The sequence below is a fragment of the Puntigrus tetrazona genome, chromosome 2 (assembly GCF_018831695.1).
Source record: "Puntigrus tetrazona isolate hp1 chromosome 2, ASM1883169v1, whole genome shotgun sequence".
In the NCBI taxonomy this organism is placed as follows: Eukaryota; Metazoa; Chordata; class Actinopteri; order Cypriniformes; family Cyprinidae; genus Puntigrus; species Puntigrus tetrazona.
Genome location: NC_056700.1, coordinates 24,589,031 through 24,616,966, shown reverse-complemented (window position 1 = coordinate 24,616,966; position 27,936 = coordinate 24,589,031). Strand labels below are relative to the sequence as shown.

Genomic DNA, 27,936 nt, shown 5'->3' with positions numbered 1-27,936 from the left:
ATGTTCAACAATCGTTGGTTTCCAGGTCATCTGAGAGTTGTTTTAAGGCTCCCATGTTGCCACACTTTAGAGAAGATGCAAAAGAGGAGAAACACTTAAGCAATTGGCTCCCTTTTAAATACTTTCTCATGGATTGGATTCACTCTGTGTATGGAGGTCATGGGTCACTGAGGTTAACAACCACCCTTGGAGTTCTAATAATTAGTGCTAAAGTTGCATTGAAATCAATAAATGACAAGGGTGCTCTAAATCTATGCACATGGCTAATTTTTGTTTAAATAATTTCTTGGCACACTTTCCATAAATCATACTGCTTATTTTAATTCTCAAATATCACTGTGTTTGTTCCTATATGATATATTTTAAAAATGAATTTTTCATTCAGACAACTAACGCATTTATAAAGTTGAAAAACTCATGAAAATTTACAGGGTGCCTAAACTTTTGCATACTACTGTATATGCCTTATTTTCAGTGTTTAAGTAATATGCCTTATATTTACCGTAATGAAATACAGTTGCAGAATTCTTGATGAATAGGAAGTTTCTACATTTTATTCGACATAGAAATCTTTTTTGTAACATTATAAATTCTCATTTTTGATCAATTTAATGCCTGCCTTGAATAATAAAAACATTATTTAAATAAATAAATAAATAACAGTGTGTATATAATGATAAATTAACCTTACAAAACTAATGGATACTTTTTAACATAGCCGTGTAACCTAAAGATTGTATTACTAGGGGGGTATATGTAATATAAACATACAATGATAGTAAAATATAGATAAAGTTTTTACATTATACAAAAGCATTATAGGGCAATTATATTATAGTTTAATCTACAGTAATAGACCAGTGAGGTTAAACTAATTACATTGTGGTTGAACCTGGAGTGATAAATCAACATCAAAGCATTAAAGAGAGTGATAACTGCTCCGCATAAATTTCTCACCTGCAAAATTTCATCCATGCAATGACAGGCATCTCATGGTCTGCAGAGAGGCCTCAATATTTCCGATATCTCGCTGGTTGAAACATATACGCTGCCTTCAAGTATCAGCAATGATAATTTGTATCTTCAAATATATAGATCTGCTATATATTGGTAGGGAGAATGCAGTGTACCAGAGCAGAGCAGCAACTTTGTGTATTCTTGTCTGTCGTTTTTGCTCTTATCTGCAACATCTCACCAGGTCATCTCTGCCCATGCATTATTCCTTCATTAAAATAATAAGAACGAGGCCCTCTGCTTCTCTCTCCTGTCCTTCTCCATTAAACACAGAGCTGTGGCTGCTCCCACAGCGTTAAACTTCACTCTACTACAGACCACGCCAAAAGAGGTCACTGGAGAGAGAGATAGCGCAGACTCCTGCTGAGATAAGGACATCCCCTGTGTGTATTTATGGAGGCCTGGAAAGCAAGCCCCGATGAGACCTGATAGAAAATATCGAGGTCTCCTGGTTTGGGCTTGAACGCCGTCCGAGTCTCGGCGGGTTGTTTGGCGGATAGCGGGTGCCCACTGTGCCAGTCGCCGTGGTTTGTTTTATTTGTCTGGATAAACGCTGAGCTTCGACTTTTTGACCATGCGAGTGCGTGCTTGAAGATTGCGGAGCCAGAAGCATGCAAGCGGCTAGAAGGAGGTCTGGCTGCAATTACCAACAGGGCGCTGATAAAATATGTCTCGGTTCCTGGGCGCCTTTTTACAGTGGTGCTTATTTTGCTTTAGTTGAGTTTCTGGAGGACAAAGTGGCCCAGTGTGCATCTGATTAATTGTGGTGATCTTGAGTGGGTACTTTAATGTAGCTGAACTGTTTGGACATGTTTTAATAGCTCTGGTACAAAACATGCCATACTTTTAGTTCGTTTGGAACAGACTACACAATATTTTATCTCGATTTCCCCCTGGAATGACAGTCTGATGACTCAACACTACTTTCTCAAAATCAGAGATACAGTCTGAATATTTGGAATGAATGGAAAATAGAAAATCTATGTGGTGTGTATGATAGTCAGCAGGCTCTTCTGCCTCAAATTATAGTGTGCATTGCAGTTTAGCCTTTAGACGTCATGCATTAGAATGAAAACAAGACTGTGAGGCATACATTTTATAATGATATGTGCTTTGCGTAAGTTCTTACCATGATATGCTGGTTAGGCTTTGTTGGTTTGAGCTGGTTTTGAGATGGTTCTTTAGCTGGTCAGTATAGCTGGCTTCCTAAACTGGCCCTGAGAGAAGTTGCTTAGGACTGGCACATGCTTCCAAAACATACCTCCAAGCATATGGCTATTTTTTTCAACAGGTTTCACAACTCATAACATTCAAGTGTTTAATCTCAGTTTTTTTCTTTCTTTACTTTCTTTTTCTTAGGCAAGACATTTCATCAGCTGAACAACTTGGTACAGTCTTAATGAGCCATGCTTTTTAAAGGCCTACTTGAATCCTCTAATAGCCTCACTTTCAAACCTTGTCCAGAATTAAATTATGGTGTTACTCTGATGATGATGGGGATGTTTACAGATAAGCCGTTTTCTAAGGCAGAAATATCACGCTGAAGTGACTGATTTAGAGCTCTGTGCTCCATAACGTGGGTGCTTGATGTAAATATCTTTTTTGAAGCGGAAGTGCGGTATTAGTATCGCACTCGGTTTTATATATTTGCATGGTATGCACTTTTAAAACACATTTCTGTCTAATTGATTTAATCTACTGAATTAACTGAATTTAAGATTAATTATTAAATGCTTGAATCCTTAATATGCCTTAATCTATACAGTTAAGTAAATCTGCTTAGAAAAAGTAATTATTATACATAATTCGCTTACAGTCATTTCTAATCATTTATTTGATCAGAATATATGGCTTAAAAAATAGTAGGGCTGTGAAAAATTGTTAATTTTAAGTGAACATTTTCTATTTTAATTGTGAGGCAACGTTTAAATGGAGTTTCATTATCCAGTCTTTAAGGTCATATGATGTTTCTGAAATAATTCTAATGATGTGCTGCTCAAGAAACCATTTCTTATTACTGCAATGTTGAACCGCTTTTGAGTGGATCATTATTAAATTTAAAACTATTCTTTTGGTGAGGAGTGAAAACTCTAAGGTAAATATTAGAAAAATAGCAGTTTTGGTGATTTTATATGAGCATTTAATACACAAATAATGTAGTGCGTTGCTTTTTCTGACCCCAAACTCATACTCATCTATATAATAACACTTCAAGCTTCCATCTCACATATACAGTATATATACATATATATATATATATATATATATATATATATATATATATATATATATATATATATATATACATATATATATATATATATAAAGGCAGTTTCAATATATCGTTTCATGGTTCATTTTCAGGTTATTTTGATCTATATGCACGGGTATCTCACTTAGCACTTGGGTTGATGCTTCCTCAGCATTTGGGATAATATGGTAGGCTCCAGCCCCAGTGACATTCCAGTCATTGTTTTCTGTAAATGTCCTGGACGTCTATTTTCTTTGGACAGGCATCTGTGAGGGGGATTTCATCCGCTCAAGTGCCTCCTGACTCGCTGTTTGTGCGCCTTCTCATTTTAACGGGTTGACAGCGCTGGTCAGCCTGCCAACAAAAGACTTGGACCGCTCCCGTGTTATTCAGGCCTTGTTGCTTGAGTGTGCGAGAGGGAAGGGAAGCGCAGAGAGTTTGTGAGGTGTGTGTGTGTTCCGGTTAATAAGAAACAATTGAGGTGGTATCACTGCCTTATTAGGTTTTAATTTAGAGCTATCTGGTAAACTTAATGTGTCTGTGGCTCGGCCACGACCCCCTTAAACCAAATTACAGATGCATTCTGTACTGGAGACGTGTTTTCTGCTGCTAAACCCTATGGGGTGGATACTCTAGCCTGACCTCTGACCTTTCCTTCAGGCACAGGGGTTCATGTTGGAGGACGGGGGATGAAGGAGATTAGAGAGATAAAGGGAGGGAGGGAGAGCAGCTTGAAGACTCCAGACAATGAATGGTTTCTTTATGAAGCATTTAGAAGTTCTGTGTGCCCACCAGTCCTTTTGTCCTTTTAGTGCCCTTATAAACAGCCTTGAAACACACACACACACACACACACACACCATTGAAAGCGATTTTGGTGTCATGACATGCAAATGGATTTCTGGCTGTTTTGAAGTAAAAAAAGTTTGCAGTGAGTAAGATTAAAAAAAGAAAACAACAACAACCCAAAAACAATATACTGTATGCATATGTCAGCACAATTAATTTTTGTCTACATAATATTTGTGCAGTTTGTTTATTTATTTATATATATTAATATATTAACATTAATTTTTGGAAGGATTAATCATGAAATAGCACTCTCTCTCTCTCTCTCTCTCTCTCTCTCTCTACTCTCTCTCTATATATATATATATATATATATATATATATATATATATACATACATACACACAAAAGCAGATAACTGAAAATGCTATTTCATTGTGCACTAAAAAAATTCAAATAGCTACATAATACAGCTAACTAATACAATGAAACACAATGCAAACATGAGAGTATAAAACATATAAAAAAACATGATACTTGATATTTTAGGTTCCTATTTAAGCTACCGCGATGCAAGTGTGCTTTCTAGTGCTTTGCTATGCAGCTGTGTTCTGTTATGTTCTGGATGGTTGCCTAAAAGAATAGTTCATCCAAAAATTAAATTGGCTCGTAATTTTCACCCTCAGGGCATCCAAGATGTAGTTAGTAGATGAGCTTGTTTCTTCACTGAAGCAGATTTGGACAAATTTTGCATTACATTGCATCATCCGTAGTGAATGGGTGCCGCTCAGTATCCATACAGCTGATAAAAAGATCACAATCCATCCAGTCCATCAATAAACATCTTATAAAAATGAGTGTTAATCAGAAATAAACACATTACTAGGACATTTTAACTTTTTAAACTGAAAAACCAAGTATAAGTTCGTAATTCATAATAACATTCGCACTCTGTTGTCCTCCCAAACTCATAAAAATCTATTTATATACAAAAATCTGTTTATATGTTAATATATGTCAAAACAGTCATGGAATGTTTTTCCTTTTACATTGTGCTTGATCTGTGTATATTTCTATTCTGATTCAGACAAAATTACTTTTAATTGAGAAAGTAATATTATGGACAGAGCACTTCAGTATTTTTTAGCCAGAAGCAACAGTTTGAACTCTTAATGACCGGTTTGTTTCTTTATAAACACACAGATTTTTTTACTTTGGAGTGACGGCACCCATTCACTCCAGAGTATCCATTGGTCAGCAAGTGATGTAAAATTTCTCCAAATCTGTTCTGGATGAAGAAACAAAACTCATCTACATCTAAGATGGCCACAGGGTCAATACATTTTTGTTTTTGGACTTTGAAGTTGACTACCTGTGGTTGGTGATTTGTCCGAATACTTAACCTCAAATGTAAGCAGTAGTAATTGTGATATTTGTCTGAGGCGCCAATGTACTGTTTATTAAAAATGTGTACGATGTGACCTCTTTCAAATAATGTGTTTGACAGTGTTCTTTGTTTTATGCGTATGTGGATAAACATTGTGTCTGTGGGGTGTGTGTGTGTGTGTGTGGTGTGTTAATGGACTAATAGAGTCTCTCTCTAATGCCATTGAGATTCATTTCTGCCTTATGAATTTAAACCCTCAAAAGGCTTACTATTAATTTCAAAACTTTTCACCAAAGGCATCTAAAGTTCTTTCAATTAGTTTTTCATCTCTTTTTATTTCCGTCATCCTGAGGGATGTCTTAATTACATTATTCATTGTTTCATCTCATTTAAGTGGTAATGCATGTATTGTTAGAGGCCTGTTGAAAGCAGAAGAAGGGATAATTGAGAAAGGTCTCAAACAAATCCTTTGAGGCAGCACTTCAGATTTTTAGGTTTTAATGATGAAATACATCACTGCTCTGTAGTGTCTTATAGTGACTGTAGCTTTTGATGGCATGTCCATGGATTTAATGTTTAATATTTTTGCGCAAATATTATTCAAAATTGCGAACTCCAAATCTGACATCCTTGAGTGCAAATGTATATTCTGTTTAGTTTGTCTTATAAGTTAAAAAAAAAAATTGTTGTGTTTTTAGAGGATTAATTTAATATTTTATATAGTGCTAAATTTTTGTATTTTTGTAAAAATTTTATTTTTTTGCATATTATTGTATAGTTTTAACATTCAACTATATGCAGTTAATTAAACAAACTTAATAATGTAGAACAATAAGAAAAAAAAATGTCAAGATATAGGCTAATTGAGGAAATACAAAAAATATACAAAATAAGAAAATTGAAAAAAAGAATAAAAAAAAACAAAAAAATGTGTTAAATTGATGACATTTTAAAGGGAAGGCATTTACAATACTACAATATATTTGTATTTAAAAAAAAATAATAATAATGTGGAAGAATATATATATATTAAAAAAACTTTTTTCAACAATGATAATAAAATAAAATGAAATATTAGCATATTAGCATATTAGAATCATATCTGCATAGATCCTGTGACACAGAAGGCTGAGTAAAATGCTAAAATCTCAGCTTTGCATCACAGAAATAAATGACATTTTTAAAAATGTTTTCAAATCGAAAAGCTGTTATTTTAAATTACAACAACATTTTAAAGTTTTTACTGTATTTTTAATCAAATCAATGTTGCCCTGGTGAACATAAAAATGTACAAACTCCAAATATTTTGAATGGTAATGTATTCTAAACATATTCCATTGATTTCTTCGGCTCCTCTTGATTTCAAAACCGACTGGGATCCTTCTACACCCTCAACATGATTCTCATTGATATTCAGCTACTAAAAAAATTATTAGTATTTGCTTCATACTATGGTCGAAAGTCAGATTACGTGTTGCGTGAAGGTTGACTCATGGTTCTGCCCTGTCTAGTGTGTGTTTGTGTCAGTAATATACTGCAGGAGGGAAGTCTTGACGCACTCTTAAATTACCCAATTACAGCGATCACGCTGAGCGAAAAAGAAAAGGACAGATGAAAAGAGAGTGGAAAAGAAAAGAGCAGATGGTGGCATCGTTCTGGTTCTCCTCTCCTAAAGCCACTGTTCACTCCTTCCTCCACAGACTCAATGAAAAGGTGCCGAAGATAAATTACTGTGTGTGTGTGTGTGTGTGTGTGTGTGTCTCGGGACTCTTCGGTAATTGAAGGTTGTCTGTGAAAAGAAGCTCCTCGTGACTCTCATCTGGTTTTCAGTCTGAAGTTAGAACTGATTGTCGGGGGAGATGAAAGCTTTTGAGCAAACAGTTTTATGCCCCAATTTACACTCCACTCGTGGACAGACGGTCTCCTAACACCTGTTAAAATCACGCAAGTCTGTTTTGCCTTACAGACAGGTATTGTGGTTTTTCTAAGTAGCCTGTTTCTCTGGCAAAGTGCCCGAATAAATGTCAAATGTTAATAAATAAACAGCCTCTGTTTCGCCTGGCGCTAATGCGGAGTAGCCTGTGCGTTTCACTCATTGAAGGAACGAGGCATGTCTAACACCCAAGACGCTCTAATGCCTCTTCGTATCATTAATCATTTTTGCCCGTGATCATTAATATGAGACTGTTTGTGTTATATTTTTAGCTCCAAAACGTGATGTGCTGCCATCCTAGGCAACTTTTTAGGCGTTATATAGTTGTGTGTCTGACATGAAGGTTGTTCCAAAATAAACTGAAAGGTTTTGTTACATTGCTTTGTTAGTTTGCAAGGCTCCGTTACTGTAGCTATATGTAGCAATACATGCTGCATGCAATATTTACATGTGATATTGCAATTCTGTGGTTATTAAAGCACTGATTTATTAGATTTGCAACCATTCTCTTATGTTTTCATGCGACAGTGACTTATCTGCTTGCAAAGCGTTATTAGAGGGTTGTCTGCAGATGGTAACGCTGATGCACTACATTACTACTGTAGTGTGTTCTGTTTAATCTTTTCTTATAAATGAAGTTAATAACATTTCTCTATTCCTGTCTTCATAGATCTGGTGTGTCGCTGCCATGGCAACCCTGACCCTGCTTTTACGAATCTTTGCTGTCCTTCAATTGGCTGCCTGCTCGTTTCCAGAGGAACCTGGCCCTTTAATCTTCCTCGCCCCTGCTGAGGGTAAGAACACTCCCTCACCAATTACACCGTATCAGTTAAGCAACATCAGCAGCTTATTTTTCAGTTAGACATAAATGCCACGTTTATGATCTTTTATGCATATACATTTAGAGCATAACAGCACAGTCAGCGGTTACTATTTTTGGCTGGTAAATTAGTTTTGAGAAAAGGCACATTTCTAACTGTGCCAAGATTCCATGAGCATAAGAATATGAGAATATTTCTTTGTAGGTTACAATGATTTACCGGTGATTTATAGTATTATAATTTTAATATTTTATAACATTATTATTCATATATTTTACAAAGAAGCCAAATATATGATACAGCTGCTGTTATGTTAAAAATAAATACCTTTACCTTGTTATTTTATGTGTGTGTGTGTGAGTGTATGTAATTTTCTGCCAGACAATTCCTGTGTGTATGTGTGTGTGTGTGTGCATTTCTAATTAGCTTTGTATTTTTATTTCAATATTTATTTTTTAACATTATTAGTTCACACTCAACCCTTAAATAGATAGTCCACCAAAATGCTAATGTCTATAATAATGTACTTACCCTCATGTATATGACTTCCTTTCTTTCTTCTGTTGAACACATTGAAGATATTTTAAAGAATTCTGGTAACCAAACAGTTTTGATTCCACTTGACTTCATAGTATTTTTGCTCATATATCAGATTTTTTTTTATTTTAGGGTACCGCCCCTTTAAATGTTGTAAAGTCGCTTATAATACTCCTGCTTTCTTTTTGTGGTTATGTTAAAGCTTGTTCATTTATGTTGCGCTACCGCTGTTGTAAAAGTGTTCTTTTTAAATGTGCATATGGTTGACATACGCATGTGGACACGCCGCACTGTTTGTAAATAGTTTTGCACATTAGCACTCATAAATGGATGAAATACGCCATATGGCTGTGATCATTTTAAAAGCCTTTAACATAATGGCGCTTGGAACTGAGACACAAAACTGTGTATGTGTGTGTGTGTGTGTGTGTATACGAGGGAGCGTATTCCCTACAGATGCCACAAAGCAGAATCAGTGATATTGATGAACAACCACTCATCCGTCTCTAATGATTCAGTAGAGACTAGAGGTTAAAGGTCATGCGGCACAATGTAGTTGGTGTTTATGTGGGTCAGGTTTGTCCCCGGAAGGATAGTAAAACCTGAAATCACCTACGCTGTGAGGTCCTGCCGCGTTCGCTTTCAGAAAAATGGCTTGTAAACATACTAAATAATGTCTTAATGAGCAAGTAAAACAGCAGAAAGGTTTATATGAGAGGTAGAGGAAAGAAAATGTCATTATCTCAGTGTAAAACAATAGAAGAGCAAAACAAACATGGCGACGCTTGTGTGTGTGTGTGTGTGTGTGTGTGTGTGTGTGTGTGTGTGTGTGTGTGTGTGTGTGAATCAAAGTGAAATAACGTGACCTTTTAAGGGTTTTCTACACTTAATTGCTCTTTCCAAAGCACAAAAACATTTAAACCCTCGTGAAAATGTGTCCAAACAACTAGAGGCGAAGAACAAGCCAGCAAAACAACAGTATTCTATCCTTCTCTCCTTATTACAGTGGAATTAATTAGTAGCAGAAACTGTAAGAAGTATCATTAGCATTCACAATAAATATGTGGGTGTCCTCAGGCTTCTCAGACTCGAGCACAGATCTATCTGCGGCTGGAGGACACATTCCTGTTGGGTTTTTTTCAGTAGTAATCTGTTTTCTAATTGTGTTTAACTTCTTCCTACAGCATTTGGAAAGCAATTTTTCTTATCTGAAATGTGTGAGCGCTCTCTGAACTGCTAGGACTCTTTTCACAGCGTTTTATACAAGAGGGACACAATATAAAAAGTTATCAGCTTTGCTCATGAATATTAATTATGTGACAGGACATTGGGCCAGTGGTCTGATTGTGAGGGCAGGTTTTATAATAGGATTAGCACACACTGTGTGCATTGCTATGCACTATTGTGTAATAAAATATAATATTTATTGAACTTTTTTAAATTATTTTTTATTTCAATTGCTATGCTTTTGTATTTTTATATTGCTTTATTAAATTAAATATATTACATTAAATTTATTTTCATTTTAAGTTTTATTTATTTTAGTACTTTAACTTATTAATAATTTAACTTTTGAAAATTCAGTTTCAACTTTTATTGACCTGCCAAAGCAACCTGTCTGATATAATTTGATTCTGACATATTTTAATTTACTTTTCTTTTTAAGTAAACATGTTTAAATTTTATTTATTTATTCAATGACTATGTTGAGTTTCTTCATTCGTTTGTTCAAATAAAAATCTCTCAGTGTAAATGAGCACCAGGGCTTTTTGACAAAAAAGCACCATAAAAGTGCATATATCATATTATTATGTGACATTTATTTATGTAGTGGTCGACATGATGCATTTATAATGTGAACAAATCATTCTTTTCGTTGAATCATTCACATTTTTCAGTGAATCGGTTTGAAAACAGACTGAAAGATTCATGCGTGAATTGAACTGATTTGATTCTTGAGTTCCTGATTCAGTGATTCAGTCTAAGTGGTTAACTGTTCACTTTAATGTATTATCCATGATGATGCGTATTCCTGTTACACACAAAAATCTGTCATATGAATTAAGTGTGGAAAATACAGCACACAAGTTGAATATACCAAGCTTGTGATGCTTTTGTGTCCACGTGAAGCCTGAATCTTTATTTGTCGTAATTGCTTTGAAAAGAGCAGGCGGGATATTTTAAAAGAAATGAAGTCATACAGGTTTGCAACATCATAAGGGTGTGTAAATATGACAGATTTATTATTTCGAAGTGCACTTTCACTTTAAGACAGCTTGTTTTTTTTTTGGCGAAGACACAGTGATGTATGTCTTTGTCCTTTCTTTGTGTCTCAGAGGTCCCCCGTCTCTAACTCTTCCGGGAAAGTGATGGACACGTTCCTGCCTCCGCTTTTAGTGTCTGTTTCATCCATCCGCACTTCATATTTCGGCTCTTTTGTCCAGGTGCCTCTGATGTCTCTGTCTTCCATCTCAGCCAGTCATTTTTTCACTTTTTCGAATTGTTTCTGTTTTTTTATTTGTCAGTGGTGAGGCGCTATCCGTGTTTGTGGGCCGAGCGCATCGCTCTTACACCCGCCAGAGCCGCTGTATATTCAGACCGTCCTCAAAGTCAACCGCACACTCTACATCGGAGCCAGGTAATGCCAGCGATTCAACAATATACAGCTTTAAATTACAAAAAGCAATAAATGTTTATTTTACTGCACATCTTGTAAGAGCAAGCAAAACAAAGACTGTTGCGTTGATTTTGCACATTGCTGCACACACACTCTTGAATATAAGGTTCTTTGTGATGCCTTGGAAGAAACTTTAACATCTGAAGAACCTTTCTGTTTCACAAAAAGCTTCTTTTGTGACAAACAATTATTTAAAAAGGGAAGAAAGAGATGGTTCTTTTTGACGTTTGACTGAATGGATCTTTGTGGAACCAAAAATGGTTCTTCCGTGGAACCTATTTTTAAAAGTGTACTGTACTAAGGAAGAAATTAAAAGGATTTTCTGTGGTAATCATTGCTATTTTGGTATTATATATACACTATTATATTTTTAAGGAAATAATATTTTTTGCATTTTATTTTGATATATATATATATATATATATATAATATATATATATATATATATATATATATATATATATATATATATATATATGTTAAATTATATTAAAACAATATTTTATTTTAAAATTCTGCATGTTCTTTGTTATGTTTTCATTTTTATTTTAATTTTAAATGACATTTTTTGTCATTTTGATATGTAATTTTTTGTAATTTTATTAGTATTTTTATATCATTATTATTGTATTAATTCATTTATTCTTGTTTTTTGATTAGGTTTCATTTATTTTTATGTGCCATTTTAGTTTAAGTTCAGAGTTTTTTCTTTCTTTTTCGTTTCCAGTTACTAATTTTACTGCTTCAACTTGCCATGACAGCATTTCATATTTTGGGGATTTTTAGATGATATATTTCAGCTTCACGTCAGTTAAACTAAAATGCTTTTACTAAAATTATCTCTAATAACCGTGGTGGTAACTGACAACATTTTAAGTCATCAAGATGTTAATTTGAGCTTTAATTCCACCCACTCTATTGACACGGTAACACCACTGTTAGGTTTTACAGCAACCACCGTTTGGTTTTACATTCCGAATTAATATAACATGAATATAATCTCCTCTCTGTTATTAAAACCTTTCTGTTTCGCTACACCATCTCGGTACCTAATTGGTCTTAAACGGAAATGACAGGTTACACAATGAGAAAATGTCATTAGGTTTCAAAGCTCTGACATGAACAGCCCGTTCTTACAGCTCAACAGCATCAGTCCGTATAACAGCATGTTCTATCCTCGCAGCCAGAGAGTGTGTGTGTGTGTGTGTGTGTGTGTGCGGGGGCTTTGACGGGAAATCTGTGTCCAGATTGACTGGTGGTACATTTAGTTACATCTTTGGAATCTGTCACAGACCTTCAAAAGGTTTGGGCTCCTGAGGGACTTGACATGTGGTTCTGGTTAGGCGGTGGTGGAAAGTTAAACCCCCGTTCGCTGACCTTTAACCAGCCGCTTAAACGCTTGCTTTCTCTGAAGCTAGAGGACAGATATAGTCTATCTTGAGTTTCCAGCGCCTTAGAAATTCTCGTACGCATTCGGGAAAGTTGAAACTCTTATAAACTGGTTACTGTCACCACAAAACTCTGAGGCTGACATCTCCAGAGCTGAGAATTCACATTTAGACTGTTCTCATAGACAGCTTGATGGATATGTTTTATCAAAACCCTTTAGTGCTTTAGTGCATTATGTGCTGAAATATATCTTCACACACTTTCTGTCCTGTCTCAGTTAGTCACATGATTTAGGCTCTAATTTGATTTGCATACTTCTAATATTCTCTGTGCTACACTGTGTACTTCACTGCCAGTGGGAAAATATTATAAGTATGCACAGTAGTAAGTAGTAAGTATTAGGGCATGTAACATCATGAAAATGTATATTGATTTGAGTTACTTTTTACACGATAATATACATATATATATATATATATATATATATATATATATATATATATATATATATATATATATATATATTATACTTTTACACACAGACACACACACACACACACACACACACACACACACATATATATATATATATATATATATATATATATGTGTGTATATATATATATATATATATATATATATATATATATATATATTTACTTTTATTTGTTATGTGCTTTTTTGTTATTGTTATGTAATTTTATATATGTTTAGCCTTTTAATTACATTTATTAAAGTTTTCCTAATTTTGGTACTTAGTTTAAGTTTTTTATCCAATGTTTACTTTTTATTTTATTTAAGTTTTATTAAGAAAACTAATTGAAACAACATTGTGTATTTTAGTTAATAATAATAATAATAATAATAATAATAATAATAATAATAATAATAATAATAATAATTACAACTAGTACATGGCAGTTGCTTTGGTAAATTTGCTTAGAGAAATATTCCATTGCTTGAAGATGTCTTCAGTTAATTTTATTTGACAGTTTTATTTTTACATTTTACTTTTATTAGTTTTACTTTTTTAAGCGTGAATCAAATTTATGTTTGCTAGATTTATGCACAAAAACAACGTAATGACCCGAATATATTTAACGAATATGTTTACTGAAAACATCTCTCATTAACTTGCTTCTAAAGTAAATGTATTTTTAGTAAATTAGTTTGTTTCAAGGATGTTTTTTTTACCGATTAAAATGGTTGTTTTTTATGCTTGCGTGTGTTCTGTAATGATTTTAATGTTAAATGAAGTCTCATTTTCATTGTTACTTCTAATGCTGGTCTTGGTATGCGGTGCGTGTTTGTGTTGCTGCAGAGATGACCTTTATCGAGTGGAACTGGACCATGTATCTGGAGATGAAATGTTCTACAGCAAGGTGAGCCCTTGTACCTCTCTCTCTCTCCATCACACACACACACACACAAACACACACACACACAATTGCATGTATGAACACCTTTTTCATTTTACCTTGAGTGTAGGTAATGATTTTACCTTGAATGAAATTTTACCCCCGTTGTTTCACAGAAAAGGACGTGGAATCCAATAAGAATGACATCCGCATCTGTAGAATGAAGGGCAAACACGAGGTGAGCGTTCAGTGCCAAATAACACAACGTTTTTTTTTTTCGTTTCACGGCCCTTTTAGCACCGTCTTAGCAAGGAATTTCATTCGCAGCACTTTGAGTGATTTACTGTTGCCGGGAGCTCGATGTTTCAAACCCTGTGGCAGAGCTGGATACGCTCTCATACAAATAAATTCTCCCGGAGAGTAAAGGTACAATATAAGGATTTGGCTTATTTCTGCAGTTTGACAAGGAAACGTCACCTGGCCTCTCAGAGGATGCTTTTAGCGTTATTAAGGATCACACTTACCGCCTTGCTTAGTCTTGGATGTTACCGAGGGATGTGGGTTTTCCTGCTATTTGCTTGTGTTTTTAACTTCTGCTGAGATTTGTTACCTTTTTATGAGTCGTGTTGCTTTATCAAGTACGCTACCTTTCCTACAGCTACATCGGGTGTCTTGTGCATACGCATGATGCATAAACCGCAAACTCTTACAGTTGCATTTACGCTGCCTAGCAGACACTTTTATTTAAAGTGTCTTAGAATAGAGAACAATAGAGCCAGCGATATTCATGGAATGCAGTGCCAACTTCATTTGAACAAGTTGAACATGTATTTTTGCTACTTCCACACATCCTTACGTAAATCCAGAAATATCATCCAAAAATAGCCACAGCTCTGAAATGAGTTTTTTTTTTTTTGCTCTTCTTTAGCGTCTGGTTCTGCGTGTGCTTTTATATCAATATGAAAATTCTGTTTTGCATTTCATTTCTTCCTAGGCAAAGTTAATGAGGCTCTAATTTTTTCTTAATGCAATTACTGTAGTGATATATTTCACAGAAAGCTTTTTTTTTTGCTATAGCATGTATCTGATACTGGCCTATCCATTGGAAACAGTTTTGGCTTCTCTTCAGCACATTTGGACCTGACAGCTCCTGCAGCAGTTTACTTATGTTCTGCTCAATAATGAGCCATCTACCCGCTGGTTGGGTAAAAACAGGTCATACTCTAGCGTTACATGATGATAAGATGATTTTAAAAGGGCGTTAACGGGAAACATGGCCTTTATTATAAGAGATTGTTATTAAACAGTGGATCCCGATGAGCTAACTGACCAGTCATTTAGTGTGGCATGATTCAGTGAAATAAAACTCAAACTTCGTTCCTGTAATTGTAACGATAAGTGCCCCTGTTATGGATTTTTGAAAATATCTTTCATGCAGTTTGTAACAAAGCTCAAAGCGAATGAAAACATCCTGCAAAGTTTTAAATCTAAAAGTGCACCGTTTATAAAGCTATCGTCTCTGACTCTGAATCTTTGAAACAAGTAGTTTTTAAAAGTGTTGATGTTAACATGAAACATCGGGATATATTGCCTGCCCACTTTTCGATGTTTATGTGTTGTTCTGAATGAAAGTGCGACTTCATTCATTGTCAGTAGGTGCTGCTTTTTGGAGCGTTAAAACAGAGGTTTCTCCCGGTAACGCTGTACACAAAAATCATAAAATTGGTCAAAATCTTGCTGCCCTGGAGACCTGCAAACCTGGAGTTGTTTTTTAATCACGTTTTAAATGACAATTGCTGTTTTTATCTGAAAAAATTTCCTTAGGTTATTAGTGATGTTTTTTTAATTATTGTGTTATTACATATTATATTTGAAATTGCATAATGACGTTATGCGTTTAGCATAAAAAAGTTTTAACCTAGGTTCATTGGAAATATGTGGAAATATTTCTGCAGAAGTCCAAAAACGTACTTATACATATGAATTGCTTTAACAGTTCGAATAAACACCAGAGGCGGTAAAACCTGAGTAAAAGGAGATGGAGGATTCAGCTCATATTCGCATTAGAGGTTAAAATAGCATGGCTGCATCAACAAATGGGTTATTACATCACTTTTGCATTTGTCATCACTATCGGGCAGGTTTAAGTTTGGTGAAGAGGATTAACTTTCAGTACCTGATGCAACATAATCCAAACACATCAATATGTAACAAATAGGGTCACGTATTGAATTCACATTTCAGCCTCACTCACTGGCCGTTTAATGTGGAAACTGTAAGGTAGAGAATAACTGCGCTGCAGAAATGTATTTCAAATGAGCCTGGGTGGAAAAGTGTTTGTTCTTCTTTCAGTCGGTCTTTAAGTCACGACTGCTGCAGTCTACCATCTTTGGACTTTATGCCCGCTTATGCACGGCTCTCGAGTCCCGCCACACGCCGGCATGAACAGAAAAATACTTCAACTTTTGAAAGCACGCCTCGAGTCCCACGATCCTGCAACCCAACTAGTGGATTTTAAAAATGTGTATTTTTTTCACATCTCCCAAATAATTCTCCTGAACTCTTTGTTCGGTATTCTCTTTACCTTAAAAAGATTTGAAAGTTTGCGAAGGCTTGTTTTAGAGCCGCATTCGGTTCTCACATCTGAACCTCAGACTCCGCTTGTATCTCTCTTTGATGTTTTTGTGATAAATCTGTTCTTATTCTTCAGTTCAGAGGCTAATTACCTTCTGCCTTCTGCCCACCTTCATCATGTAAGAGTCGCGCTTTCCCACGCGCTGCAAACCGGGCCGCTTTTAATAAATGTGCATGGCTGCAGGGGAGAGAACTTCAAGGGACTGAGTGTCAAACCTGGACAAGCATTATTGTTTGGCAAGAAGGAGCTTACAAATTAGACCTGTCTGCCACCCACCCACATGTTCGGAGAAATCTGAGACATCAAACACGCACTCAGTGAATCTCTGCCTCCGGCAACTTTTGCAACAGGCTCTCCTGCTCTCTGCTTCGCTTTCTCTTTCTTTGCTCTTTCCGCGTTGTTTTTGTTCGCGATCACTAATTACCTTAAACTATAAACTATTTTTTCACAGCATTCGCCTCTAATTGTGTGAGATGGACGGAATACTGGTGCACTGGAAATAAGTCTGACTGAGACACACGACCAATTATCTGTCCTTCTGTCAGAGATCTGACCCCACACCTCCACACACCACTGATAGCAGACCTAAAACCGAAGGCTGGGTTCTGGAATGAGATTAGATGGACTTTAGAAAGTGCTGTCAGATGAAATGTGTTTGATCTGATGTAGCATGTGCTCCCGCAGTAATTGTGTTCTTGCTGCTTGATTTAAGCTGACATGATTTCATAATGAGGGAGGAAATTCAATATCCTCACACACGCACACGCCAAGCACACCTCGCTACGCATGAGCATCTGTAAAATAGCATGGCGTGCTCATGCGAAGAGAATTGTTGTTAAACCTAAGACAATTAAAAGCTATTTTTGTAGGTAACTAAAATACTGAAAAAAATTATATAAAAATATAAAATATATATAAAAATATATATAAAAATAAATTACTTAAAAACTAAATTTATACATATTTAACAATGAGAATGTGCTTAAAATAAAAATGAGAAATGTTGCCTTGGCAATTCATTGAAAATGACAACTGAAACAAATGCATTAAATCTAAACGGAAATATTTAAAAAGAAAGTAAATAACAATAAGTAAATACTTAATTCAAATGAAACCGAAATGTTAGAAGAAAAACACTTATACTTAATTATAATTAATCAGAAATGGCAATTAAATGAAATATAATGTGTTGAAGCTGACGAGTTAAAACGTAAAACAGACACCCAAAATAAATTTAATTAAAATGTATTATTGTACTGAAAGTACTGGAATAAGTCAATCTAAATAAAAGAATGTAAAATTGTAAAATCGCAACGGATTAAAATGCTTTCTTTTCTGAAACATAATGGGAAAATTATTATTATTATTTAAAAATAAAAAGTTAAAGTTAAACTACTAAAATTAGTAATATATAGATGTATTAAATCTAAATAGAAATAAAATATCACAAAATTACTAAAACTTCAACCACAATTACAATAAAAAAAGTAGTAATAGTGTAATAAAATGCATTTCTTTTGCTTTCTGTATGCACAATTAAACAACTCAAAACTGAGAAGTAACTTCACTGCGCCTGGTATAAAAGTGACCAGTTCAAAACAGTTTAAGCCTAAAGCGTTAGGCCGTAGTGCATTAAATCACAATAACATCTTTAGAGGTGGATAATTGGATCATTCATAATTCATATGAAGATGCAGGAGTTGAATTACTGCGCTTGACTGTCACTTGCGCAGCTTTGATTGGCTTTTATGAAGTGCAAGATAAACAGATTTCTACAGCAATAACACACAGATCACATCTGCTGCCGGTGATGCTCCTATAGCAAGTATAGAAAAGTGTGTGTGAGATGTAATAGATACACTCACATCCTCTCGAGTATCTCTTCTCTCTTTCCATGAGTTCCAATTGTCATTTTTATTGGCTTGAAGGGCACTGCAGGAAGAGGACTTCATTTGTGGAGTCGTTCTGAATGAAAATGAGCAAAGGGGTCCCTTCATGAGAGATTCACTGAATATCTTTTGCTCGGCCCTGAAGAAAATTTTATTGCTCTGATATTGCTGTTTTATAGCTCAAGGCACTCGAGCAGGTTTGTCTCGGATGTTTTGTCTAAAATGTCTTACAAGAAATCAAATAGGCACAGATAATTGTTAGGAGCTATAAAGCTGCAGGAAAAAGCATGATGATTTCTTTTTTTTTTTTTTTACCATGCATTGAAATTTGATCTAAATTTCAGCTTGTGTGTAAACTATTTTTCTCTCTCTTTGCTCATTTGCACATTTACACAGGTATGATTTCTTTGTTGTGTAGGTTCCTTTATTTATCTTATCTCTATCTAACATGGCTAACAAACTTTTTTCTTGTAATGGAAAAGTTTATTAATATGTGCATTTGTTGTTGTTGTTGTTGAATATTATATTTAATGCATTTAGATGTATGTATGGTTAAACATAGTTGTATTGATATAGTTAGAATAGGTAATTCTATGCATAAATTAAATATCCACATATGAAATATAGTGTCATATAAAGTAAATATATAATAAAACATGTATGAAACATATTACAAATTGGGTTTTAATGCATCACAATTTCAAGCCAATCTATGTGTAATATGTATATATAATACATTTTTAGATATATTAATGACATGTACATGCATACATGATATAAAAATATAGGCTTAAGAAATAAGATAACAAATAAATCATATATAATATAATATAATTATTATGTATTGTTGACATTTTACCGTATGGAGGCATTACGTTATAATAAATATGTATGGGTGTAAAAATATATAATATGTGTGTGTGTGTGTGCGTGTGTGTGTGTGTATACACACATATATATTATATACATGAATTTTATCACTTTCCATATGGGTGATAATCGAGGGCAAAAACACTCAGAGACCCAAACAAACCAAAATTATACAATAGATAAAAGATAAAATTCTTATAGCTTTATGTCAGTATAACAGAAAATATAACGTCAAAAAATACATATAAATATCTGTTTATGCACATTAATAAAGCTATAAAAAGCTACAAAAACTAAAAACTGAAGGTAGATGATTTTACAGTTATACCAAAAGGTTTTTTTTTTTTTTTTTTTTTTTTTTTGCTAAATCATCTCAACTATCAATCAGACAACCGAAGGCAGGATTCCAACAACGTTTTGATCCTTTAGACGAATCTTTTGTACGAATCTTTATATGGTTAAGCGCTAAATGTGACGTGATCTGACAGCCAGTGATTTTGATGCAGAAAGAAGTGAAAAGCAAAGAGTGGGAGGAAAGGGAGAGGGAGAGAGAGAACAAGGAGTGGTGGATAGTGAGGAAGGTGAGAAGAAAGACAGGGGAGCGAGGGAGTAAGGGAGGAGAAGTCAGACTTTGATCAGAGCAGAAAGGAGTCTGCCGGGGTATGGGATCGTATACTGCCTTGTCACACGCTCTAATCTGAAGGATAAATCTTGACACTTTCTTGATGGTGTTTCACAGAGACCTGAAGCACATGTGCTCTTCCCCAGAGCGAAACCTGCTTTTTACACCTCTGACGGGCGTGCGGATCGACCCGCTCGCAAAACTGCATCTCTGATGAATTCAATTTTACAGTTTATGAAGCGGAACGTAAGATCTCCCCACCCCTGCGGAGAGTTTACAGCACACTCACACAGCGGGGCCGCTCTGCTCGCGTTCAGGATGTTTATGATGCGCCTGCGAGTCCGTATGGGAACAGACGGGCTTCAAGGCAGCGTGATGCCAAAAATTTGCTTATTTTATGTCTTTAGCCTCAGTTTAGTATTCATTAGGGCTTATTATACCAATGAAAAATGTCCATCAAAAAATCAATATTCTCAGCTAAAACAGATTTTCTGTCCTGATGATGTAATCAAGTCTTGTGGGCGGGAAATGTATTAATATTAACCGGTTAGATAATGAGTGTTGCAAACATTGAATGGTCTGGATGGTTTCTTGGGCTTTGTTTTAAGGTGTTATGATGTTCTGGATGCTTCCTTGGAATTTTCTTATAGGTTACTACAGGGCTTTGCTAGGATCAATGTTGCCAAGTCCACAGTTTTCCAGCTAAATTGGGAATTTTTTTTTTTTTTACAGGATGAAGCAAACCACTGTGTATGCCAAAGATGCAGTATCAACCCCTCCTTTCCTGCAATGTGTTTTTACAGCAAATTTACAGCTAGTTTTGTTTCAGATTGGGATAGCTTTTATTAGCAGTCAGGCTGTTTTTGTTTTTAGGCAAACCTGGCAACCTCTGGCTAGAGCTTGACTAGAGCTGAGACCATTTTTAAAAACTGAACTCGACACACTTAAAGTACACGTTTTTCCATCGCTGACCACAGAATCTAGTCTTTGAGAGATGACTAACGGCTAAGTCAGTCCACTACACTCCAATATTTTTGAAAATAGGCTCATTTTTCAACTCATCTGGAGTTAAACAGTCGGGTTTTACCATTTTCAAATCCATTCAGCCGATCTCCAGGTCTGGCGATAGCACTTTAGCTGCAGCTTAGCGTAGATCATCCAATCACGCCAAACAAATGACCAAAGATTTTCAATGTTTTTCCTATTTTAACTCTTATGTAACGATATTCTGCAGTGCCTAAAATAGCCCCGCGGCTTTATCAGGCCCTGTGTAGTATCGTTCGAAAACTGTAGAACTCAACTTATTAACTCTGGGGGAGTTGAAAAATTGTGTTATTTTAATGACCAGTGCAAGTCACGACTAGGCAACAAAATAAATCTCATGATAATTTAACTACGCACTCAAAACAAACATGGACGCTCAACAGACAGCTGGCTGGTTTTATTTGCTGCGAGGTTTGTCCAGAAAAAGGAAAAAGTAAAAAAAAATTCTGATAAGATGTTCTTCTTCGCACAGCTGCTTCCCTCAAAGACAACACTGCAGACATCTGTGTTTTTATTAAATTACTAAAACGTTCAAGGTTTGTTTTTCTTAGTTCAGGCTTAGCATGATCTGTCCTCTTATACTGGTGTTGGTAATAAATATCACAGCAGCGTGTCTTGTATGTTTTCATTATTGCCTGAGTAGATGTGTCTTTCATTAAAAAAATAAAAAATAAAAAAATAAATATAAATATATATATATAATCTTCTTCTTCTTATATATATATATATATATATATATATATATATATATATATATATATATATATATATATATATATATATATAATTAATTTTCTTAATTCTAACATTTTGAAATTTTTAGTCAAGCAGTAATATAGTCGTTATTCTCATGTATATCTGCAAAAACGAATTGGTTCTGGGCAAAAACGGTAGGCTTTTCTGTTACAGTTGCATTTTACAGTAAAGCAATTACAGTATTAGTTAGAATGAAATAATTCCTGCTCCATTCATTCAACAGTCAAAATGATGTGTGTCTGTTTATTTCAGTAGTCTATGGCAAACTTTAATGCTCCCAGTGTTATTTAATGGCTCTGTCAACAGCTGCAGAGGTATTCAGTGCACTATAATTTCCTCATCCATTTCACACAAAACTATATTATATGTTATTCAATTATTTCAAATACAGGTGTCGGTTTTTCCCCTCGTTACGAAGACTGCAGATTGAAATAATATATTATTGCCGATAATGTTTCGCTAACAATTCTCAATTTACTTTCCATTTTTTCGAAGAAAACAAATAGCCTGAAACCTTGCAGTGTAAACATCAATAAATGAAAGAAACCTTGATGTATAATCTAGAAATAATATGTTTAACAGCATCAGTTGCAGATATTAAACATTTAGAAAAATGACCATTTATGATGAATATTTAAGATTGTATTATTTTTCAACACCTCACAGAGTACAATTTTATCTTTCGACCGAGCTAAAAAAAGGCCCTGTCCATCTGGGAATGATCACATGACTGCATTCATTCAGTTGCATTCATAATAGCTGGAAAAGTAGTAGTAAATCTGCAGTAGTTTCTAGATGCTTTCTGTAAAACAGCAGTAGCAGTAGTTTAGCAAGCACCAGTGATATCATTGCCATACATTACAATCCAATCAAGACAATAAAATCATGACATCCTGCCAGACAGTGCATTATTCAGAGCTAAATATTCAGTTGCACTTGAAAATGTCACACGACATAAGCTAAATTTATTGCGAGTGCTCTTTAATGTTTCTCAAACACTTTTCTGGCTGGGTTCAGGTTAGGGTGAAGATCAGCCGTATTGTCTTCTAATTGGTGGGTAATTATGGGTAAGCTGTTGCTTAATTTTGCTGCCGTTATTTGCATTGTATCCTGATGATCACCCAGAAAAACACACAGAGGGAAGAAGCTGGCAGCGCGATGTGGTTATGTTATGTCGTGATATCTTCCACAGCATCCAGGTGGAAATACTCACGATAATAAGATGTGAAAGGTTGCGCCATTTTATATGCTTTCACTGCACAAGCACACACCTCATCTTATCAAAATGAAAAGATCCCTGTCCTCTTGCTATTCAAACACACGCCGTAAGTTGATCTGTCGCTAGGGAGTGTGTGTTTAACGCGTGAGCAGCTTGAATGCATTTGTAACGACATCTCTTGTGCAAACACGCTCACACACCACGAACGGTGGACCTGCATCTGTAACAACACATAGACCCTCGGCAGTCCTGCTAATCACCTCAAAGAGCCTGACCTCAGTGTCGGCCCCTCGGGTTTCAGCTCCACCAGGAGGCCCAGTCAAACTCAATGGGCACAGCGTTGAATGGGCCCCACGGTGGAGCTGCGTGGTGGGGCCCACATGCAGAGGTTTCGGCAAAATACACAAAACCACTTCAAAACGTTTTATTGATGTCCGTCAGGGAACAGAGGCATTCTTGGTGCATGAGTGTTCACAGTCGGCTATCCAGTAGCTTTCAGGGCTGCTTTTATAGCTGGACCCATGTCGTGATGCATTCAAGTCTAGCTACTTCCTGTTTCAGTGCTACACAAAGGCGTGTAGCAACATTTTGCAAATCTAGTACAAATACAATGTAAAAACCTGAAGAAAATGTATGTTTTTGCAGTGTGGGCTCTGTGGCGGAGCTGCAAGCTGGGACCTACTTATCTGCTGTCTGTCTTCCAAAACAAACACAGTTCTCAAAATAATGATGTCTGGGGGAAAATGACTTGTGAAGTTGTGTCAATATTTACAGCCTTATTCTTTTGTGCATCTTACCCAACCCTTTCATGTCTGACCCAGAACACACACACACACGCGCGCGCGCACACACACTGTTTTTGTTCATCTCTCCCTCCTTCACTCAAATTTTAATTAGGATTCAAATGACTTTGTTAAATGACATGAAAGTCAAATGCTGCCAAGTCATTGTGATTCAGAGGATCGGCCCGGCAAAATAAATACAGAGAGTCTGATATCATCAACGCTGATTCCACGCAATAATTAATAAGAATAGTCGTTTCTACTAGTGTTTATTCATTTTGAGATAACAGAATTATACAAACTCCCACCCTCTTTTTCTCTCTCTCAGTTTTAATCCTAAAACATTTTGTTTATTTTTAAGCTTAAATTATGATTTGAGTTCCAGATTGTCAATGTGCTTTCAGACCTTTGAACCCTGATACAATATTAACAAAATACAAACAAGGCAAATGAGATTGACAAGCAATGTTAAATGTATTTAATATACATATATATATATATATATATATATATATATATATATATATATATATATATATATATATATATATATATATATATATATATATATATATATATATATATATATATATATATATATATATATATATATATATATATATGTATATATGTATACATATATGTAACCTCACTCTCAGACATAAAGGTACAAAAGGTAAATCTTAGTACTTAAAGTGTACATATTTTAACCTAATAGGTACAAAAGAGTACCTTTTGAAAAGGTACCGCCCCAGTGACAGCTTTTGTACCTTTTTTTTATTTCCGAGAGCGCCCAAACTTCAAACTTGACAAGAAGAATGAATATATAATAATCAAAAACAGGAGTAATGTTTGTATTTCTCTCTGTTTCCTTCAGGAGGAGTGTCGTAATTATATTAAGGTGTTGCTGAGCCACGATGGAGGGCTGTTTGTGTGCGGGACAAACGCTTTCAACCCGCTGTGTGCCAATTACACGGTGAGTGTTTCTCAATGCCTGCAGAATATACTGTCTCCCCTGTGTTTACCCTCAGCAAACATGTAGAGCGTGTAAAGCACAGTTCTACACAAAAAAAACACAAGGCACAATTCTGTTCATCTGTCTGTACGTGGAAGAAGTTCAACAGGAGCTTGTTGTTTTGTTATTTTCTCTCGCAGCCCGGTCATCACGAAACGCTTTGTGAGTTTGCTCCACCGAATCGTTAGAAAGAACTGATTCAGTTCAACTCATACAGTGTGCGTGTTTACAATGGATTAACAATAATGACAGTAGATGAGCATCGATGGGAGGCCAACCGACGTGAATGGATGCGCATAATTACATCGGAGTCTTCTGAGGAGACGATGCTCATTTGGATCGAATCGAAAGTGTGGATGCGTGTGTAAATGGTTTTGTGAGCGAATCTTTTAGGAGCGTGTCTGAATTATATCTCCCCAAAATCAGGGAAAAAATAAGAAATTGTTTTGCTTGAAGAAAATTAACCGTTATTTATGGAAGCCTTATTTCTGACATGGGATAAAACTAATCATTTCAAAAGGATGTCTCGCAATTTGTAGTTTCTCACAATTATGAGGAAAATTGCAAAATATAAACTAGCAAAGGTTAGACTTATAACCTTACTTTTAACTTTTTCATTTTTTCCCAATTTTACGCAAAGGTTGTTTCTCACAATACTGACTTTTATCTCTGAATTCTGAGTTTATACCTCACAATCCTGTTTTTAGCTCCATGATAAAAATACAAATATAGTTGTATATTATTGCTTTATATGTTCAGTTTTAAATGTATATAAAGCGGTTATGACTAAATACCTTCAAATTCTGACTCACTTTCAGAATTTGAGTGAATAGTGAGATAAAAAGTAAGTTATTAATTTAATTGTTTATTTGACGTACATACATACATCTCAGTGCTTTGATACAAACTGTAAGACATCTAACCAAAATTATGTGTAAAATTAATGTTAATTTTCCTGAAAAATGTTAGAATTTTAGAAATAATTAGAACAAACTAATGTAAAATGTACAGATTAAAACTATATACTGATATTGTGTGACAGTATTTAGCTTAAATTATCATTTTAATTTTAGGTTTTGTTATCATGTATGTACATTTGGCCTTTATGTTACATCTTCTGTTGTTTAATGAATGTTTATTGCATTTTTTTGTGTGTTACCGTGATGGTGTTTTGTGTTTGCATTAATGACTCTATATATCTATATATACTTCTGTTTGTGGCAGAGCTACTTGCTACTTTATTATGGTGGTTGTCAGTATGTTAAAGGTACAAAACAGATTTTAATAACAGTGTGCGTTGTTAAATTTACTGGTTTATATTCAAATTTTCTTGTTTGAAAATCACAGTTTTATTCTGTAAAATTTTATTTTTTTATGTTAATGCACACACATGCATCTATTTATTTAAGAAAAATATGTAACATTTCTATATTAAATATATTTACATATATGACATACATTTTAGGAATATAAATATATACATGTAAGTATTTGTGTATTTATATATACATAAAAGCACGCACATACTACGAGTTTCACATGGATACTTCATGAGTAGATTTTCTTATATTTTGTGGTTAAATCTTCAAATCTTTGTTTTTACAGTATATTGCAACATCAGAGCTGATTCATTACTTCATATAAAATTGAGAAAGCCTTTCCGGAGAACGTTTTATTTGTGAGATAAATCGTCACGCACTAGTTGCGTTTGAAGCCTCTCTCGCACAAGCACGCGCTCGCTAACGCTCTCGACTGTTGCTGGAAGCGTGCAGAAATGATAGCGGCACTTGTGAAGGTGTTTGGAGATATGTGTGGTTTATAACAGCTATCATCCTCTCAGAGTGTCATATCCTGTCCTTACTAACAGTGTGTGTGTGTGTGTGTGTGTGTGTTTGATCAGAGAGACACTCTGGAACTGGTCGGCGAGCCCATCGGTGGAATGGCCCGATGTCCTTACGACCCCAAACACGCCAACGTGGCACTGTTCGCAGGTAACTGACTGTCTTTTGTGGCTATGTAATGACATTACCTCACGTCATTTACATAATGGACTGATTCGTTTAGCACTTTTTAATCTGGGATAATAAGAGCCGTACACCCAGTGGATACGCAGCATAGTAATATTTAATATCGCCTCATTTATAGCTGTTTTATTTGCCTCCATAAATGTGTTTAACCGCCACTTCTTAACGTCGCTAAGCTCAAGGACTTTCCGCTCGAACACTTTGCTACATATATCATCATGGCACAATATCGATGCTCACTTCTGGTTATTGACCGCTGACCTCTGCCGTTTGACCTCAGAGGGCAGCTTGTTCACGGGGACAGTGACTGACTTCCTGGCCATCGACGCCGTCATTTACCGAAGCTTGGGAGAGAGTCCGGCTCTGCGCACGATCAAACACGATTCCAAATGGTTCAGAGGTACTGAAAATAACATTTCAATTACATTAACATTTATATTTGTTTTTATTTGTCATCTATTTTGTTCTTTTTTATATATATACCAAAGGAATAGTCTTGAGCATTTGTGGCATTCCACAGAAAATTGTATTTACTTATTTATTTAATTAAAAAATATTTAAGAGTGTTTTCCCCCATCGATTTCGTATCACAGTAATGCACGGCATTATCGCTCAAAAGTTTTAGGGCTAGTAATTCAAATAAAACCAATCAATCAATAACATTAATAAGAAGAAATGTTTCTTGAGCAGCAAATCAGAATAATAGAATAACTTCCCGAAAAATCGTGAGACACAGAATCACAGAAGACTAGTGTAATGATGATAATATTTCTTCTTTACATTGCAATTTAAAACGTATACAAATATAAAACAGCTATTTAAAAGTATAGCAATATTTGACTAAATTACTGTCGTTTAGTAAAGCGTTCATGAGCGTTTTTCAAAAACATTAGCATGATGCCAAAATGTTGTAATTTTTAAAAT

The 27,936-nt window shown here is 35.1% G+C and overlaps 1 pseudogene; it reads left to right on the top strand.

Moving 5' to 3' along the window:
• Positions 1-11,356: 11,356 nt before the first annotated feature.
• Positions 11,357-27,936, top strand: part of LOC122356164 — a 47,800-nt pseudogene continuing 31,220 nt past the window's right edge.